The sequence below is a fragment of the Periplaneta americana genome, chromosome 4 (assembly GCF_040183065.1).
Source record: "Periplaneta americana isolate PAMFEO1 chromosome 4, P.americana_PAMFEO1_priV1, whole genome shotgun sequence".
NCBI classification, from domain to species: domain Eukaryota; kingdom Metazoa; phylum Arthropoda; class Insecta; order Blattodea; family Blattidae; genus Periplaneta; species Periplaneta americana.
Genome location: NC_091120.1, coordinates 151,376,891 through 151,386,568, shown reverse-complemented (window position 1 = coordinate 151,386,568; position 9,678 = coordinate 151,376,891). Strand labels below are relative to the sequence as shown.

At 35.0% G+C, this 9,678-nt stretch overlaps 3 non-coding genes across 3 annotated transcripts; all 3 read left to right on the top strand.

Annotated features, from left to right (window-relative positions):
• The first annotated feature begins 895 nt into the window (after positions 1 to 895).
• On the top strand, positions 896 to 967 carry TRNAQ-UUG (transfer RNA glutamine (anticodon UUG)). The gene has a single exon. It is a non-coding gene; the product is annotated as a tRNA-Gln (tRNA).
• A 4,237-nt stretch (positions 968 to 5,204) lies between these two features.
• On the top strand, positions 5,205 to 5,276 carry TRNAQ-UUG (transfer RNA glutamine (anticodon UUG)). The gene has a single exon. It is a non-coding gene; the product is annotated as a tRNA-Gln (tRNA).
• Positions 5,277 to 6,476: 1,200 nt separating this feature from the next.
• TRNAQ-CUG (transfer RNA glutamine (anticodon CUG)) lies at positions 6,477 to 6,548 on the top strand. Its single transcript has one exon. It is a non-coding gene; the product is annotated as a tRNA-Gln (tRNA).
• Positions 6,549 to 9,678: the final 3,130 nt, after the last annotated feature.

Genomic DNA, 9,678 nt, shown 5'->3' with positions numbered 1-9,678 from the left:
TCGGTGTTATTGGTTAAATATTTCGTTTTACAAATGAACAATCATCAAAACGAATCAGATCCAAAAAAAAAAAAAAGAGCAAGTCATCAGAATGAGGAGAATGTTGAGATGGCAGAACATGACAATAAGAGTGTGTGTGATGAGTGAAAACAGCTATAATAATAATAATAATAATAATAATAATAATAATAATAATAATAATAATAATAATAATAATAACAATAATAATAATAATAATAATAATAATAATAATAATAATAATAATATTTTTATTGAGCCCAGTTTATTGTATTGTTATTACAATCATTTTTTTTTCGGTACTTGATATAGGCTATCTGACTTGCCAAGAATTCAAAGACTGAAGAACACAAATTTAGAAAGAGAAAAATAATATTGTTCTCCTTGTTCAGAAAATCATTTCAACATTAATTTTTTTATTTAATAAAACACTTATAAAGTATTTATTTGTATGTTGATACAGTTGTCAATATGAATGAAACATGATCTCATATACTTTTTCTCAATTAATGTGTATGCATATAAAATTTTTCTGCAAAAAGTTGATATGTCCAAATGCTTTCTCTCTCATTCCTCTCTCTCCCTCTCCCTCTCCCTCTATCTCCAAGAAACCATATAAAAGAGGACAGTGAAACTTTGTACCAAAGTTGGTATGGTATACATAATTATGAATATCTATATACACAATATGTCAGATTATGTTGTATGAGAAACGTGAGGGATAGCTTTTTTTTTTTCGTTTTCTGAAAAGTTAATATTTTGGACTTGTCCTATTTTTGCTATCAATATTTCAATTCCTTCATGACTTGGCAGCAACGCTTCAGCCACAATCGCGACAGCACCACACTCACTATGATAGTAAGCAAGTTATTCTGTCGGTCCCATGGTGTAATGGTTAGCACTCTGGACTTTGAATCCAGCGATCCGAGTTCAAATCTCGGTGGGACCTATCTGTTTATCTTTGATATTTTAACAGTCAACTGTATCTTGTATAATATCATTAATTACCAAAATTACATCAATAACTATCTGGATTCAGTATGTTACACTTAATAATTTAAGGAAAGGAAGCCAATTACGAAATATTGTACAAGCTGCAAAAATTTAGCAATGAGTTTATTACTTTTGAACGTTTTATTCCCATACACTTTCATATTCTACACTCATATATATTCTCTAATTGAGGTTCTGGCTGATATATGATATGATATGATATGATATGATATGATATGATATGATATGATATGATATGATATGATATGATATGATATGATATATGATATATGATATATGATATATGATATGATATGATATGATATGATATGATATGATATGATATGATATGATATGATATGATATGATATATTTATTTCTACAGCTCTTATTCAGTAATGGGTCGCCACCACATCTCTGTATTCGTGCTCCCAATCAACTTCTAATTACAGTAACATATACAAACTTTCATTGACGTGTGCAGTCATCTTATTTTCCCTTGGTACCGCTATTACTACAATACATACCCTCAATTTGCTCTCTAACCTCTCACCTTAAAAATGTTCCCTTCTATCTAGTGAACACCTCACCGCTTTTATTGTTTACTTATATTGAAGTACTTCCTATCGTCTAATATTTCCCTAATTTTAAACTAACTTTTACTAACACTACTTAATCATAATCATTCACTTTCATCACTAATTTACAATCACTTCTACCTCTCCTCACTTCTGTCATTACTCTTATCCCCTATTTCTCCATTAGTTACTGAATTACATGTTTATTTGTTCACTTTCATCCCGATAAATTTTCCGTTAGGCACTATTTTTGTAAGTCAACTCAACCTTCATTTGTAAGCTTACATTGAAATACTTCCTCTCTTCCTATCGTTTTAATTTCTCTGATAGTACGCTAACTTAATCGACACTTCCAATATTAGTAACATTTCACTACCAATTCCTATTAACAAACACTTTCAATTTCCTCTATTCACCTCCTTTATCATTTATTGTTTCTCTGGACACATTCGTTCATACATTTCCCCTCCGATTATTTTGATAGTTACTCTTCCTTCTTGAACACTTACTCAATTGTTTCTATCTTTTGCCATTCTTTTATCACTTCCCCCTCTTAAGCACCAACTTCGTAGACTGTAGTTCTGCGGTTCCTTATTTCCTCCTTTCTTCCCCTCACAAGTAGATGGACTACCCAAATCTTTTTTACTTCCCCTCCTTTTCGACTCCGGACGTCTTGCTTGTTTCTCCTTAACCACCTTATTGGTTCTGGCTGATATGTACATTTATTAACTGGCAGTACATCTCACTTGACGATATGTATCAGAGGAAGAACAATAATTGTTTGTATGCATCTGAAATCTGATTAGCGTAGTATGTAAGTAGTCAGTAATTTATGCAATGGAGAGTGAAAGGAACTGGCTATCATATCCCATTATCTCCTGGCCTAGTTTCCTCATGAATGATGCCTTATTGGTTTCAATTATAAGGTTCAAACCTGTCTTCGAACAGTTGATTAAACACTGTTGTATTCATTTCTCGACTTTTTTTTTCTTGAAAAATGTTCATATATGATAGCTAGTGTGATAGAAGTGAGACAGATGCTTCTATTGGACGGTTAAATCAGATTTATATTCGAAATATCTCAACCTAGTCTTAAATTGAACATATAGGCCTAGGATTCATTCATTCATTCCTTCTTTCATTCATTCATTTTATTCCATAGATCTTACATGAGCAATGAAGCTTTAAAATGTGGAACTAGTTAACATTTTACAATATTACAATTACAATTTTTACAAATTTTTACAAAATTTTACAATATTTTACAATTTTTACAGTTTTACAATTTAGTAATTTTCTACAATGATGAGGTGAGGTCCGAGGATTCGCCAAAAGATTACCCGGCATTTGCCTTTTGGTTGGGGAAAACCTCGGAAAAACCCAATCAGATAATCAAATCAAAGGGGTGAAATGAAGTGATGCCGAGGACTCGTCATATGAATGAATATTAGGACAACAAATATTGAAGAAAATATATTAATTGCTTTCTAATTTATTCAATGTTAACTTAACAATATCATTATGAATGATAGGTCATATCAAATTTAATTTATTAATTAATCATTTTAATAGGAAGTGAAATAACACTAATAAAATTCTTAATACTGGTATATAGATCATATGAGGAAATAAAGAGGAAGGCAGAAAATAGTAAAGATTGGAGAAAGCCGGGTTTGCAGTGAAAGACTTGCCCTTGGACATAACACTAAATGAACTAAATGAAATGTCACACCATGGGATCGGCAGAGAAATGCAGACGGCTGCCACACACTTGTTTCGATTCCAGGCTGCAGACACAGGGATACAAAAGTTGGTTCCACGATATGACAAATGTCTCAATTCCGGTGGGGAATATGCTGAAAAATAGTTCAACAATTGCTGTATCTGTTCCAATAAATATTTCCATGAAATTGTCTTTTCTTTCTGTAAACGTTCCCAGGGAAACTTACTCTTTTACGGCTCTCATAATTGCGTTCGAATAGCCAAAATTTGTGTAAGCACTTGTTTTGACATTAACATGATGGAAGAAAAAAATAACTTTTTTATCTGCCCATGAGAATGTTTCCTATTGAATGCTCACTCTGTACATGAAATCTTTGAAGCCTTGAGCAATAAAATGAACAAATTTCAAACCATACCTACATGTGTATAAGAACATATCCAGAGGGAAAAATTATATATTTTATAAAACATTTGCTATACTAAAACTGCTAGAGAAATATTGATGATGATGATGATGATGATGATATAATAGTAATAATAATAATAATAATAATAATAATAATAATAATAATAATAATAACTTACAAATGACTTTTAAGGAACCCGGAGGTTCATTGCCTCCCTCACATAAGCCCGCCATCGGTCCCTATCCTGAGCAAGATTAATCCATTCTCTACCATCATATCGCACCTCCCTCAAATCCATTTTAATATTATTCTCCCATCTACGTCTCGGCCTCCCCAAAGGTCTTTTTCCCTCCGGCCTCCCAACTAACACTCTATATGCATTTCTGGATTCGCCCGTACGTGCTACATGCCCTGTCCATCTCAAACATCTAGATTTAATGTTCCTAATTATGTCAGGTGAAGAATACAATGCGTGCAATTCAGCGTTATGTAACTTTCTCCATTCTCCTGTAACTTCATCCCTTTTAGCCCCAAATATTTTCCTAAGCACCTTATTCTCAAAGACCCTCAATCTCTGTTCCTCTCTCAAAGTGAGAGCCCAAGTTTCACAACCATACAGAACAATCAGTAATATACCGTAACTGTTTTATAAATTCTATCTTTCAGATTTTTTGAGAGCAGACTAGTAATAATAATAATAATAATAATAATAATAATAATAATAATAATAATAATAATAATAATAATAATCAGCGCTTTTTTTCAGCCGGAACGGTCCGGAACGCGTTCCGGTAAACTTTTTTCCATTACAAATTCCAACGAGATATATTTTATAAGCGAAATTGAAAATTAAAATTACCGCCACTGCCGAGTCCAAGAGTTTACATTTTCTCATTATTATCGTTGGTGCAAAAGTAACTCATGCAATCTAGTGCTGCCATCTTCCGTTATTGATCCTGAAACTATAGCTCGAAATCACAAAATTTCCGTTATGCTTAAAAGCGATGAGCTCCGTTTGGAATTTATTGTAATATAAAGTATGTAGGCCTAATATTTTTAAACCCACGTTTTTGTTGTATAATGTGATCGAGTGATAGAGTTCCGGTAAACCTTTTTCCAGAAAAAAAGCACTGATAATGATAATAATAATAATAATAATAATAATAATAATAATAATAATAATAATAATAATAATAATAATAAACAAAAAACTGAAACAAAAACATAGAGTGGATGTGAAGTGTTTGAGACTGCGGATTAGATGCGCGAGAATTAAGAAATCCGATAATATGTCTACCCGCATTCTACTACTATTTGCTCCTAATGTTAAGCTATTGGAAGAAGTACATTATAGAAAGACTAGAATGATGATGGTACAGTACACTGATGTGAGACGCCACACGTTGAGAGCAAATATGAGAATCTCCTGAGCATTTCAGCTATGAATATGACTGACTGCCATGACAGCCAGCGATAAAGTGTAGTCGGTCCCATGGTGTAATGGTTAGCACTCTGGACTTTGAATCCAGCGATCCGAGTTCAAATCTCGGTGGGACCTTAGAGCTAGTTTTTAGTTTGGTCATCATCGATGTTACAGTTAATTGGAGTAAGATTTTATCGATAGACTACGTGTAATTTTGTACGGACCCAAAAACAAAATTTGGGCCACCTGAATTTTCCAAGTTCCAGTTATAACAATCTGCGCATAAGTACCGAGCATGCTCAGTATGTTACAACTGGACCTTCAGTGGCCCAAATTTTGTTTTTGGGTCTGTACCAACCCAAACATTTGTTTCAAAGTGAATTATGGGACTATAACATTAAAATGGATTTGAGGGAGGTGGGATATGATGATAGAGACTGGATTAATCTTGCTCAGGATAGGGACCAATGGCGGGCTTATGTGAGGGCGGCAATGAACCTCCGGGTTCCTTAAAAGCCAATTATTATTATTATTATTATTATTATTATTATTATTATTATTATTATTATTATTATTATTATTATTATTATTATTATTATTAATTTTTCCTTTACAAAATTTTTGTACAAGACGGAAAAAGGTGCATTGTTATACAGAAATATAATAAACTGACGAAACGCTAGAAATTTAAAACTAAATCTAAAAGAGATACAAAGCTACCCTGTCTGGTAAAAAGTTATTCCATTTAACCACATACTACATATTCTGCACTTGTAATTTATTAGCCTTCATTTAGATTATACAGTAATTGATTTTTCTATCTCTTCCAAATAATCTCTTCTACATCTTGATTTCTATTAAACTCTTTAATTATTTTGTCTTATTCCATTCCAATTATTTCCATTTTTTTATAATGTCTGCTACATTTCAGAATTTAACCGAGTCCTAATAGTCTTGATTTTTTTTTCACTTAAATTCACTATTACGGAATAAGTAATGCGTGGTGCGACAACCCATGAAGGGCCAAGGCCAACTATCCTGCTGCTGGTCTCAAGCCCACATGCCTCAGCTGGAGGTGAAAGATCATCCAACCGGAATGAGGTAACGTGTGTTGAGCACGATAAACACGCCAGCCTTTACAGCTGGTTTTCGAAACCGGATTTTGTTACTTAGCGTAACTCCCCAAATACATCACAATCCTAGGTAGCCACCGCTCCCATAACCTGGCCGAAATTTCATGAGAAAATTCCTTAACCAGACATGATGCCTTAGACCGCGACTATATGGCGCAGGACTGTTGACGGAGTACAATATCTAACAAGCATACACACAACAGGTCCCATGGTGTAATGGTTAGCACTCTGGACTCTGAATCCAGCGATCCGAGTTCAAATCTCGGTGGGACCTTAAAGCTATTTTTAATTTGGTCATCATCAGCGTTAAGGTTAATATTACAATAAGATTTTATCGTTAAAGCTAACTTTGTACACTGACCTTCAAAGATGTAATTGTGGGTTTCATTTACTTATTACGCTTATTAATAGAAAGCGAAGATAATTCAGTGTCGCCAAAAGTACAGAGCATATCAAAAGTCTGGTAACACTTTCAATATTTTATTACACAAAAACTACTAATGATAGCACTTTCAAACACACGTCAGTTTAAAGTCAAACTCTCAAAGTTATTCAGCCGCTTAATTTTCAGCGATGAAGCGACATTCCATACGAGTGGGAAAATTAACAAGCACAACTGTCGTGTCGGGGGTACACAGAAACCTCACAGAATCATTGAACATGAGCGTGATTCACCAAAGGTGAATGTTTTCTGCGCGTTGTCACAACGAAAACTGTACGGACCTTTCTTCTTCATTGAGGCTACTGTGACTGGACATTCATATCTGGACATGTTGGAGCAATGGTTGGTGCCTCAACTTAGACAAGATCGCGATGACGATTTCATCTTTCAGCAAGATGGGGCTCCGCCACATTTCCACAATGCAGTTCATGCTTACCTGAATACGGAGATGTCTGATCGTTGGATAGGACGTGCTGGAGTAAGGGACAGATGTTTCATGACATGGCCACCAAGGTCACCCGATATGACTGCATGTGACTTTTTTTCTATATGGGTAACTAAAGGACCGTGTGTTTGTACCGCCTTTGCCACGTGATTTAGAGGAACTAAAAACCAGAATTCGAGAAGCTGCCGTCACGGTCACAGAGGATATGTTGAAAAGGGTATGGGAAGAGTTTGATTATCGTTTGGACATCTGCCGAGTCACTCGTGGTTCACACATTGAATCTCTGTAAGGTGTAAAACGAACTTTGAGAGTTTGACTTTAAGCTGACATGTGTTTGAAAGTGCTATCATTAGTAGTTTTTGTGTAATAAAATATTGAATGTGTTACCGGACTTTTGATATGCCCTGTACATAAATATACCCGCATTATAGAATTCAAAATTTCATTCCTCTCTAATGATTGTTTAGCGGGAAACCGCTGGCATTGTCCATTAGGAGGATAAATTTCTACTTAATCTACACCACCATTTTCCCCAACACTTTTTTTTACCCGTCTCAATAATATTGTCACCTATTGAGAATTAGCGGAACTATTTCGAAATTTGCTCAATTATTATATCTTTGGTTCTGACTTATCCCGTGGTTAGAAAGTACATGTGGTCACCACTATGATGACCCTAACCTTTATAGCTGGTTTTCGGAACCGGATTTTGTTACCACGAGAAAAATTTCGCGTCTAGACATGATGCTTTAAGGCAGTGGTCGTAAGCACTCGCTGAAATAGGTAAAGAGTAAGCGGAGCAACATAATATGACTCGTCGTGCAGCAGGAAGAGGTAGAGAGCATACCCGCCAGTAGCCACGGATGCACCATAGTGCAGTCTCTTCCCCGCGGGTAAGAGACACTAGCGATAAAGACGAATGACTGTCTCAACATATTTTTGTGCGTCTACCTTGCAGAGAACATGACGGAAATCATTGGCACATATTCAGGTAGTTAAAGTGCCACTTTAGCAATAAGGTTATACAGGGACATCATTTTATTTTTACTAAAATTTCTAATATTAACTGGCTATACTTTTGGATTAACGATTGAGAACCGGAAATACCGTTTGCTACACCCTTCCACGACTGGAGTTCGATGACACTGTCGTAAAATACAAACAAATCACTTTACTAGGTATAGGATGGAAGAAAAGTAGTTCATCCATTTACGTAAACTAGGAAATATCGCGATTTTGAGTTTGATAATTTTCATCAGGTTTTTGTTTAATCAAAATAAACTACTGTATTAACAATAAGTGTTTTTACTCACGAACTGAGCTATCCATTCGGACGTATTCATTATGCAGTGTATATTATACTGTCTACAGCACATTATTATACAACATAGAGAGTGAAGTTAAATTTAAAAATAAACAAAATATGGATATTTAAACACATTTTTGAAAATGGTGGCCGTTCATTTCGATACAGACTTCAGTTCTTTTGTGCATATTATCTCACTATAGACTATTGTACCTAATCCCAATTACCAGTTTCGTCCTTCGTACTAGTAACTCATGTTGAAATAATTCTGTACCTAGGCCTGCTCTATAAAAGAGTACCTTACGTACGGTACTGTAAATTCAGTCTTCACTTTTACTCTACCCGAAAAGATAAAATTACTCAGTCACGTTATCTACTGTCCAAGTGGTTTTGTCTCAGGGTCGTTTTTTTTAGTTGGTTATTTAACGACGCTGTATCAACTACTAGGTTGTTTAACGTCGATGAGATTGGTGATAGCGAGATGGAATTTGACGGAATGAGGCCAAGGGTTTGCCATAGATTACCTGGCATTCACCTTACGGTTGGGGGAAACCTCGGTAAAAAACCCATCCAGGTAATCAGCCCAAGCGGGGATCGAACCCGCGCCCGAGCGCAACTTCAGATCGGCAGGTAAACGCCTTAATCGACTGAGTCACGTCAGTGGCTCCGCAGGGTCGTAGAAAGGGGGGAAATCACATGACAGTTGATTACTTAACGAGGCCTTTTTATTTAAATTATTTTAAACAGTTGTATAATATTACATAGATGTCCAATTCCAAACAGAATTTAATGTTTTCAGAAAAGAGCTAAGACAGTCCAGTACAGCCTTTACAGAGGGGCGAGCAGAAGCAGATGGGGGAAAACGGGATGCGACGTAGGCAAACGGACGACAGTACTTTTGCGAAAATATGATTCAAAATTGAAAGCTATTTCGTCACTGGAAAACGCGAACATATTTCTGAAACGTACTATACTCACTAACTCAGTACTGCTTACTTTGACTGTATACGCGGCCTTGGTTATGTTTGGAAGTTTACTAGTAGAGGAGTGGGAGTGAAGTAAATTAAAAAAAAACTGGGGTACAATAAAAATTGAAGTAAAAATAAAATGATGTTCTGTATATTGATCACACTGTACTTATATAATTTTTGTTTCAAAACTCTGTATCGTCTATTTGTTATACACTACTCCTCTAGTATGTTTCTAATTTA